An 11422-nucleotide genomic window follows, 5' to 3' on the forward strand; every position below is an offset into this window, starting at 1 on the left:
CCAGTTTCTATGTAGTAAGGACAGATGGATGTCCAGGAAATGGGAAGTCACAGATAACCACTCCCTGACTCTCTGATTCTGACTCTGTCTCTCTGTCATTTCTGCTTCTTGCTGCCTGTTGACTTCTCTCTACTGATTCTCTGAGTACCTTTTTTCTCCGCTTACTCACATCCTGTGGCAGACTGCTAGTCGTTCTCCAATATTCATTCTTTTTTTTCTCCCTTTAACAATAGAGCCCTTTCATTTAGTTGTTGGATACGTGGCCTCCTTGCTAAACATTGTATTTTCTGGACTCCCTTGTAGCTAGGTGTGGCCACTCGATCACGTTCTGGGTTCATGTTCAGGTGGCATATGTAACTTTGTCATCATAGGAAAGGGCAGCCTCCTTCTGCATCCTTTTGACTGCAACATAAGTATGGTAGTAACCTATTTTGGACTGTGCCACCCTAACAATGAGTAGGCCAGAAGCCTAGGTCCCCACCAATGGGAAATTGCTATGTCAAGTCTGGGTTCGAGAAAAACAATATCTCCTACCTTTTTTCAGGCATTTTATTTTGTCTTTAATAGAATGGCTGAATCTGTGGCCTAACAGATAAATCATTTACTCTCAGGGGCTTGGGTAGATTTGCCCTCTCTTGGTCCCAAATCACTATCACAAACACTCATCATTGTCCAACCAACCCAAATACTTAGTTTTCATTTCCAAATTCTGATGAGAAGGAATTTGATTGCCCAAGCTCAGGTCAAGTAAATAGCCTGGTCTAATCATCTATAACTGAAAATAACTGGGGTTTTGGGGTTGAGTAGTGAGGAAGCAAGTCACGTGGTACAGACAGCTGCCCCAGCCAAAGACTATCAGTGTTGTAGGTTCACTGATAGTAGGATATAGAAGAGATAATGATTACTGGTTTGCCTAAACCCATGAGGTGTTATATTATACAAATACATAGAAAATAAGCTTTTGTTAGTTTTTTTATATAAAAGTTTCTAACATACGTTGTGAATCAGTACAAATTCCAGGCAAAGCCCCAGAACCCCAGAACCCTCTACTTCTGTAGGACTACCTGATAGTCACTGAATAAAATGAACATCCTGCACATATAAAGATCCTGAATCATCAAAATATGCTTCAAATATGTTTATTTATTGAGTTGATGAAGCCTAAAAAGTGCACTTATAGATTTTACAAACATTTCTAGCCCAAAATTTTATCTAAATTAATCAGAAAACTCAACTTATTCAGTTACTTTATACTCTGCAAACTTAAGTTACCCAAGATGTTATCTGTGAAGTTGTTTAGCTATGACATTGTCAAAACCTTTTTATGATATGTAACTAAACCGCTTGCAATTTGTACATTTTACTTCCATAATTTCATACTTAGGTTTAAGTGTCATACTTAAATTATAGATCAATATCAAGGAATAATGTGAGATTATTGGAAATATAGTCTCTGAGATGTTCCTTGTCAGTGAAGCCATTTGATTTCTACCAAGCCTATACAGCAGCTTTTCAAAGGTGTGTTCTGCAAACCACTGCTACTCATAGATATTCTGGGACAAAAGGAATTCCATTGTAAAATAAATTTGGAAAAGAGGCTGCAAGTTATATTTCCCTGTTGGAGTCTCATAATGCTATGCGTAATGAAGGCACTGAGATGTCCAGCTGAACCAAAACATGTGACATTTGTCCTCCCATTTTTCCTTAAAATTTTATACTTTGGGAAATGCTGTGTACACGTGTGTACTGCAACGGGCAGGGCAAATGTGACAATGAGGCTATGGGCAGAATTTTAAGAAACAGGCCAAAGTAGCTTAAGCAGGGATGAGGTTGCTCAAGAAAGACAAACTTTTAAGCCATAAGGACTATATACATGTCTAAATGAGCTAAAAAGTGTGAAGAGACATGTATTTTAATTTTACCACCAGGGTTATGGCCCTGCCTAAAAACACAGACATTTGTCTAGTACTTTATCATTTACAGGGCAACTATAGATGTATATAAATTACACTTAATCCTCATATTAACCTCATGATGTGAAGTGTTATCCTATTTTTTAAATGAGAGAGGTAAATATTAGAGTGGTTAGGGACTGGGCCTAGGACATGAGGACACACAGCAAGGAAAAGGTAAAGGTGAGATTACTCGGCAAAAGAAAGACTATCTTTAAATTAGTTTGGAGAGGCTCAATACACCATAGATCATTGACCATTCTAAACTATTGTCAGCAGAAAAACTCCTCGGCCTTAGATATCCCCAAACCTATTTGCTTGCAACATGTTTGTTTAAGGTTATTTTTTTTCCCACATTAATTTTCTATCAACTTTCTAGGGAACATACTTCGAAAATGGCTGCTCTGGATCATTGATTTCTTACCGGCCAAAGACAAGAATTATCATGGCCAGGAACTTCCCATAAATCATGGCCTATTAGTCAGACATTCCTGGAACTGGATTAAGGTTTACCTTTGTGGTTTATATAAAGAACACCCTTGCCAAGTAATTAATATGCCCTGATCTCCTTCCCCACTGCAATTTGCCCAAATTACTCGGGTGTGACTTAGCTTATAGAAGTTTTTCTCTTGTGCGTGGTTTCCAAGAATGGAGGCAGGTTGGTGCCTGTGTTACGGGTTGCTTAAAACATTTGGAATCTTATTTACCTTCTGGAAAATAAATGGGAAGCATGGGTCAAACTTTAAAAATGAATACTCCAGATGAAAAGAAACTGATAACCATACCCAGATGTTAATTTAGTGACTGCATCTCATGTGATGCCATGGCAATGGCAAATTCCAGTGTTTGGTGGACCAGTGTGGGGAATGTTTAAAGTCTTCCCGACTCCAGTTAAAAGCCAAGAGTTGTTTGTTGGGAAGGTCTTGCAAGGTCTTTCAGTTGCCATTTTTAAGTAGACCAATCTCCCGCCAGTCTATAGAAGTCATTATAAACACATCGAAGGATTACTCCAGGAGGGGTATCTAAGAGTATATTATAAAAACGCAAAAACACAGACATACAAGCTACGATCTTCACCTTAAAAGCATTTTTGGAGGGAAAAGTTGATGTCATTTAAATGATTTCGATTTAAACTTTCCTCTAATGCATATTCATTCTGGGTGACTAACTGGAGAAAAGAGGGGCAACTTTGAGGGAATATTTACACCCTCAATCTTTTAAATGTTTTGAAATTAAAATCCACAGATCCATTATTTCTTCTGTTCTTTTTATGTTTTCTCTCCCATTCATAGTTGACATAGATAGCATGACATATTATTAAGTCTGTCAGTTTCTGTGAGCCTGTTTTCTCACACCTAAAATGAGAGGATTGGGCCAGAAACTGTTTAAGATTTCCTTGGATCTATGATTTTAGTGTAGTGCCTGGCCATGGTAGATACTGGATAAATAATTGTTGAATAATTCTGTATACTTAGTCACATATTTTGACCTCTACCAAATACAATAGTTCTGCTATCTGGCAGACCCAGGTTAATACCTTGGCTCCACGATTTATTAGTTCTGTGAACTTGAGCAAATTACCCTTCCTAAGGCTTTTTGGCCACATCTATTTTATGGAAAAAAGTGCTCACCTCATTAGGTTAGTAGAGGATGAGATGAGTTGGCCTCCACCACCCTCAGGGCAATGCCTTTGATACAGCAAGCATGCAACAGATAGTTGCTGGTATTACCATATTAATAGATGCTTATAAGAAATAAGTATCAGTAACAGTAGGTTCATGGGAATTTCCAGACAGAAATTTCCACAGAGCTAGAAATGTTCTCTTTATGGGTTCTTGTCTGCCTCAGATGGCATCCATTACAGTGGGGAATGTGTTCATAGTCAGAAAGTTTTGCTATCTCCATGCTCCTAGTTCCTAGAAAATCACTTGCCTCATTGTGAATGTTCCCAAGTTCTTCATCTCCAGCCCACCTTCTCCATCTCCACCCCACAGTTTCTGCCCTACCATCATCTGGCTGACTCCTGTACTTTCCATTCTTGCCAGCTTTGTAACCTGCCCTTTCCTGGTCAGGGCACTTTCCTGATCATGGCACACTGCCTATGCTCTGTCCCTCTTCTCCGGCTCTCCCACTGAATGTGAGTTGCTTCACCATTTTGATGTTGACTATTTTATTCACCACTCCATCCCAAGAACCTAAGCACATAACAGGTGACCAACAAATATTTGCCGAATAAACAAATAAGGTATTCATTGCTGTTCCTGCTTTTAAGACAACTTGGTTTCAGATGAATGCTTCAAAATACTAAGATAGCCAAGTCTCAGGTCTTCTCAGTGTTAGGTAAGTTCTAGGATGTGGACTATCCAAAGACTATGTAGCGAACTCTATAGCACCCTTCACACTTATGTTTGAAAATGGTTGCCATTTTAGGGATTCAAAAGATGAAGCTACATTTTATATTATGACTCAGAAAGAAATGGTCAGGTTTTTCATTTCTCCATAATTTTCTACACCCTTTATCAGATATGGCACATCAGTAGTCCACTCCAACAGATGCATAGCCTATCTGTTTTTATCATGTCATCAAAGAACTAGAGGTTGGATAAGCGAACTTCAATGGCTTGCTTCTTGAATTGTAAAGTAACCACTTAGGTGCAACTTAAGTTTGTTCTGTATCATTTATAAACCAACAAGATGATGAAATGTCCTGAGGCTGCAAAAAGTAGCTGAGAGTAAACTGTAAGACAGATCTGTTTTAAAATACAGGGTCTTCCTTCCCTTTGACAAGGAGAAGAAATTTCATCTATCTGTAAGTCTGGCTCTTATGGTTAAAACTGATGCAGGGATGACCTCCATATTTATTTCATGAAAATCCCCTGAAACTTCTTTTAATATCTGTGTCTAAAAAAGTTTCACTCTTTGGAGATTACATTATGAAGTAAATTTTGTTTGAAAGCTAATTTCAAAAGAACACATTTTGGCTTGGCTCATCTTCAATGTAATAAATAACCTAAAAAGAATCACTAATGTCATATTTTCAGATGTTATTATCAAGATAATATATAAGTAGAATTTTTCAAAACTACTATAAGTGGTCAAGATAATGTTTATGCAGTGGTCAAATTTAATTTAAGCTAGAGGTCTACGGAACAGTCTGAATGGTATTGTGAACTTAGAAATAACAGTAGAGATCTTCTCCAGGAGCAATGACTTAATTTATTCACTCTTTGGTAAGTGGTTACTTCGTGTTGGGCATTGCCTTGTGCTCATGATGTACAATTCATTCATTGATTTATAAATGCTTTCAAAAATATGCCTTGAATATAGATATGCCAGGCACAATTCTAGATGCTGCTGATGAACAAGTCACACATGGTCCCTGCCACTAAGTAGCTTACATTATGTGATGGAGGGAGTTGTAAAATATAGACATATAAGAAACATGTGCTTCAGACTAATCTTCTTCAAAGAGCAACCCTAAGATAAATAGCAAACTTTTCAACAAAAATTAAGAAAGCAGAAGTCAATGGAATGATATTTTTAAGTGCTAAAAGAAAAAAAAAAACCCTGCTAGTCTAGAATTCTATATTCTAAAATAATTTTCAAAAATTATAGCAAACCAAAGACATTTTCAGTCAATTAAAAGTTGAGCAAAATTGTCATCAGCAGACCTGCAATACAAGAATTATTAATGTAAGTTCTCCAGGTTGAAAGAAAATGACGCCAAATATCTGACAGAAGAAAAGAAGATTCTCCAGGATGTTTATATATATAATTTTATATATTATTTACATTATATATTTTGATATGTAATATATATTACATATTAATAATATATGTATTTTTTTGAGACAGGGTTTTGCTCTGTCACCTAGGCTGGAGTGCAGAGGCATGACCATAACTCACTCACTACAGCCTTGATATATCAGGCTCAAGCAATCCTCCTGCCTCAGCCTCCCTAGTAGCTGGGACTATAGGCATGTATCACCACACCCAACTAATTTATTTTTATTTTTATTTTTTGTTTTAGTATTTAGTACAGATGAGGTTTTACTACATTGCCCAGGCAAGTCTTGAACTCCCAAACTCAAGTGTTTTTCCCTCCTTGGCCACTGAAAGTGCTGGGGTTACAGACATGAGTCACTGTCTTGCCCCCATATTTAAAAAAATTTTTTTATTTTATTTTTACATTCTTTAAAGCAGCAACAACAATCATGTCGTGTAGGGTCTGTGTCATTTGTGAATGTAAAATATTAAAAACAATATCACAAAGGCAGGAGGAAAGTAAATGGAGCTAAACTATTTTGAAGTTTTTGCACTATTCATGAAATTGGTGAAACTACTAATTTAAGGTAAATTATACTTAGTCTGGAATGAGATACATATTACAATCATTAAATTATGTTTTATATTCACTAGAAATATAATTCAAAAATGTTTAAGAACTAACAGAAAAAGCAAAATGGAATGCTAAAAAATACTTCACTAATTAAACAGAAGTCAAGAAAGTATCATTAAAGGAGCAAAAAACAGATGATTTAATACAGACGAAAAACAAAATAGGAGACTTATACCTAAATATATTAGTAATTACATTAAATGTAAGTGGATTAAATACTATAATTGAAAAACCAAGCTTGCCAGAGTGGATTTTAAAAATTATCCCAAATAATTCCTGCTTGTAAGATACACATTAAATCTAAGGACACAGATAGGGTGAAAGTCAAAGGATGGTAAACGTATACCATGCAAACACTAACCAAAGGAAAGCTGGCACAGCTATGTTACAAACAAAGTATACTTTAAGACAAAGAGTAATACTAGATAAAGAGTGACATTTCATGATAAAAAGGGTCAATTCAACAGGAAAACACAATTCTAAATGTATACACATCTAATAATATATCTTTAAAATATATAAAATAAAAATTGTTTAAACTAGAAAAATTCACAATCATACATGTAGATTTAAAAATATCTGTTTCTGTAACTGATAAAATAAGAAGACAAAAAGGCAGTATCCCAAAACTGCAGCATATATTCTTTTTCAATCAGACCTGGCAAAACCCATCAGCCTTAGATGATGAGAGGGCACTTTGACTAAAGTATTGATATTAAACCAAATTAAAGTCACCTGAATTATGATAATATATTCTGGAAGTAACATAGACACTCTGTTAAGCCTAGGGAAATCCATAAAAATGAGGTGCAGCCTTTTCCTTCAATGAACTCATACTTTAATAATAATAATAATGATAACCAGGGTTTACACAGCAGTTTTTGTGTGCAAGCAACTATTTCAAATGCTTTATTTGTATTAATTCCCCCAAGAACCCAGTGAGATGGGTTATTATCTCCCATTTCACAGATGACAAAACCGAGGCACTGAGAAGCCAATCACTTCATCAAAGGTCAGCTCGGCTAATAAGTGCTAGATCTGGGATTTGAACCCAGAGTTCTGGAGCTCTCCCATGTTCTTATTTCCGTTAGTCTTCTTTGAGAGTGAGCACTTCTTTCCTTACCAGGATTTAGGGTTGGGTAGAAGTACTTTGGAAAGCGTATCTGGTGAGTGGGCTGAAGCCCTCGTCTGGGCCGAAAAAAAAAAGCCCTCAGATCCGTCTTTTAGTTGCTTCTCTTCGTTTTTTCTCTCCGGTTTCTCATCCCTCCAATCAGCCGCGACCAGGCCCAGGAAGAAGGCGGTGGCGGCGGCCTGGGAGGAGCCGAGCTCGGGCAACTGCACGGCCCGCGCGGGGCCCAGGAAGCGCTGCGGCCCAGCGGGCAGGAAGCGCGAGCGGCCCCAGCGCTGCAGTAGCGGCAGTGGCTGCGGCTGCAGCGGTGACTAGGACCGCCTAGAGCTCGACTGGGCCCCCGGCAGCGGCAAGCGCGCGGGGCGCCAAGGAGCGCGTCAAACTTGAAGGGTCAAAGTGTAATGGGCAGCTTTTGATTTTGGGGGCAACCAACTGGGACATGATTGGTGAAAAGGAGTGCCTAAACAGCAATCTGCTTACTGCGGTCTCGGCCAGAATGTGTGGGGGCCTCACAGGTATGGGTGCCTGGCGGCGGTCAGGGTGCCGACAGTGGTCTCAGGTTCCTGTGCTGCGCACAGCCTTCTCATCACCACTGAAGGGAAGCTGTGGAAATGAGAAGGCGGCAGCTGGGACATGGCGACACGAAGAGAGTAGAGGCCTCCAGACTCATCGAGGGTTTCTGCCATGAAGTTATCATGTCTGCAGCATGTGGGCGGAACCACACCTTGGCCTTGACAGAAACGGGCTCCGTGTTTGCGTTTGGGGAGAACAAGATGGGGCAGCTGGGCCTTGCCAACCAGACAGACTCTGTCCGCAGCCCGGTGTAGATAATGTATAACGGCAAGGATTTACTAAAATGGCCTGTGGGGCTGAATTCAGTATGATAATGGACTGAAAAGGAAACCTCTATTCCTTTGGGTGGCCTGAATATGGTCAGCTGGGACACAACTCGCATGGGAAGTTCACCTCCCGGGCACAGCGGATAGAGTACGACTGCGAACTGGTATCCCCGCGAGTGGCCATCTTCATCGAGAAGACAGATTCTGCCTGTACCAAAAGGTGGTTGTGCGAGACGTGGCCTGTGGTGCTAACCGCACGCTAGTCCTGGACTCCCAGAAGCGAGCCTTCTCCTAGGGCTTAGGTAGCTATGCCCGGCTGGGCCACGCAGAGCAGAAGGACGAGATGGTCCCCCACCTGGTGAAGCTGTTTGACTTCCTTGGGCGTGGGGTGTCCCAGATCTATGCTGGTTACACCTGCTCCTTGGCCCTCAGTGAAGTGGGTGGTCTGTTTTTCTGGGGGGCCACCAACGCCTGCCGTGAATCTGCCATGTACCCGAAAGCAGTGCAGGACCTCTGTGGCTGGAGAATCTGGAGCCTGGCTTGTGGGAAGAGCAGCATCATTGTGGCCGCCGATGAGAGCACCAGCAGCTGGGGCCCAACACCGACCTTCGGGAAACTGGTCTGCGGAGACCACAAGCCCAAGTCTTTCACTGCAGCCCATGAGGTGAAGGCTCTGGATGACATTTTCTCAGAGAAGGTCGCCATGGGCTACTCACACTCCTTGGTGATAGCGAGAGACAAAAGTGAGACCGAGAAAGAAAAGATCAAGAAACTGCCAGAATACAACCCCGAACCCTCTGGATGCTCCCGGAGACTCCTCCGACTCCACACCTCTCGCGGCAGCTGTCATTTCCATATGCATTGGGACATGAAGTCAAACAAGGAATTTAAAAAAGCAAAAGTTGACCGAAGATGCATTTTTGTTTGGACTCTCTGAGGTTCCTTTTTTTTTTTTTTTTTTTTTTTTTTTTTTTGAGACGGAGTCTTGCTCTGTGGCCCGGGCTGGAGTGCAGTGGCCGGATCTCAGTTCACTGCAAGCTCCGCCTCCCAGGTTTACGCCATTCTCCTGCCTCAGCCTCCCGTGTAGCTGGGACTACAGACGCCCGCCACCACGCCCAGCTAGTTTTTTGTATTTTTTAGTAGAGACGGGGTTTCACCATGTTAGCCAGGATGGCCTCGATCTCCTGACCTCGTGATCCGCCCGTCTCGGCCTCCCAAAGTGCTGGAATTACAGGCTTGAGCCACCGCGCCCGGACTGAGGTTCCATTTTACAAGTGATCCAACCTTAACTTCTTTTTTCTGTATGCTTTCCAAAGTACGTTTTTTCCCTCCTTGATGTCGATTTAAAATACTTGCTAAGAGTTGACTTACGATTCCTACAAAAGAGGCAGAAACTTTGAGCAATGTAGGTTTTTTTTTAAGTTTTTTCCTCCTCTCCTGAATACACTCCCCAAAACACTCCTTTCCAATTATAATTAGCATTGCGATCCAAAGAGATGCTACATGGAAGAGGAATTGCCATTTACTCAAAAAAAAAAAAAAAAAAAAAAAAAAAAAAAAAATGTCCCTTACAGGAACCGGCAGCAGCTAGGCAAAGGCAGTTCCTTGCTGGCCCACTTCCATCCAAAATCATGCTTGCGTGCTTCGGAAGCAGGTCACTCCTTTCCCGCTTTTTCTTGCAGATCGTACTAGGCCGGTGTGGGTTCTGTTTCTCCTCTTGGCGGCCTGTACGCCCACAGCCTTGTGGCTGCGACACTACAGAATCTGCCCTGTCCCCGGCGATGGGGGATTGGGAGTCTGTGTTTAGCCATTTATATGGACTTCAGCTGTTAATGAAGTCCAAATGAAAATCAGGTGATGGTGGAACCATGGGGACTTGGAGGTGGGGCAGAGGTGGGAACATTTGTATCAGTTGAGTTGGCTTCGGCTTCGCGGCTTCCTGTGGAGCCAGGGCTGAGCCTTGTTACGCGTACTCGCCACTTAGAGACTGATCAGCCACCAGTCAAGTGGATTCTCCAGTCCTTGCAAGAAGGATCAGCCCTTTCCATAGCAGCGCTGACCACCCTGTGCCTTGGCCTCCTTTTCTACCCCGCCTGCATCCTACCTTGCACTGGCTGTCCTGTTGCTGAGACTCGGGGCACCGTTCTGCTGACTCAGCTCCCTTTAGTCACGTCTGCTTGGCTCTGGTACCAAATAGTTGGGATTACTGAAGAGTCCCCTTCCTCGAGTGTCAGCACGGATGCTGTGACTACCACCCGCGTCCCCATCAAGTGCCTGAACTCGCCGCCGTGTGCGCTGTGCTGAGTGAGTCATGAGGTGCCTTTTCTGGAACCCTCCTCTCCCCTGGACCCAAGAGAGGTGACAGCTCTGGCTGGGGTTCTTGGTTTCCAGAGGGTCTGGACTGGTTTGGGTACTTTAAAATAGATATTTAGTTCAGTGGTGCTTATGGGGAGTTGGGAATAGAACTTAAGTGTGAGACTTGGGAGGATGGGAAATAGTTAAATATTGGTCTCTTCAAGTTTTTTGTTTTTGTTTTTGTTTTGTTTTGCTTTGCTATTGTTACCACTTGTCACTGTCTCCATGTTAAAATGCCAAAAATGATCTTGTTGCTCCACCCCAGTCTCTCCTTACCGTGACTCTTGCCCTTGGAGGCCACATAGCAGTGTCTGTCCTGCCAGTCCCAAGGCCTGTGGGAGGAGACTGGCCTGCATCTCTCTAAGACTTAGTCTGACGCCAGGCGCATCTTTTGTTCTGTGTTCAATCAGTAGTCCAGGGGAGAAGCTTCTGCTACTTCAGAGCTTTGCTAAACTAACCTAATTTGTCCATATCACCCCAAAACCACCATCTCTGACTCAGGCTTCCATGGGATAACCTGATCCGTTTCCCTGGACAGTTCTCTTTCCTGGAAGGCAGCCTGGTCACCTGTGCTCCTGGCACCCTTGAGGTCTCTCCTTTGAGTCGTGGTCACCGAGAGGGTTGAGGAAGCAGCACTGGAGGTCCCAGCCTTTGCTGGAGCTGCCCTGGGTGGAGCTGGACTTAGATCTTCCAGTGGCCAGCCACTTCTAGAACCCTGGAGCAGGAAAGTGGCCTTCGAAGTGAAGAC

At 42.0% G+C, this 11422-nt stretch overlaps 1 pseudogene; it reads left to right on the forward strand.

Moving 5' to 3' along the window:
- The first annotated feature begins 7423 nt into the window (after positions 1–7423).
- On the forward strand, positions 7424–9256 carry LOC104681598 (annotated as a pseudogene).
- The last annotated feature ends 2166 nt before the right edge of the window (positions 9257–11422 follow it).

Source organism: Rhinopithecus roxellana, chromosome 4 (genome assembly GCF_007565055.1).
Source record: "Rhinopithecus roxellana isolate Shanxi Qingling chromosome 4, ASM756505v1, whole genome shotgun sequence".
NCBI lineage: Eukaryota > Metazoa > Chordata > Mammalia > Primates > Cercopithecidae > Rhinopithecus > Rhinopithecus roxellana.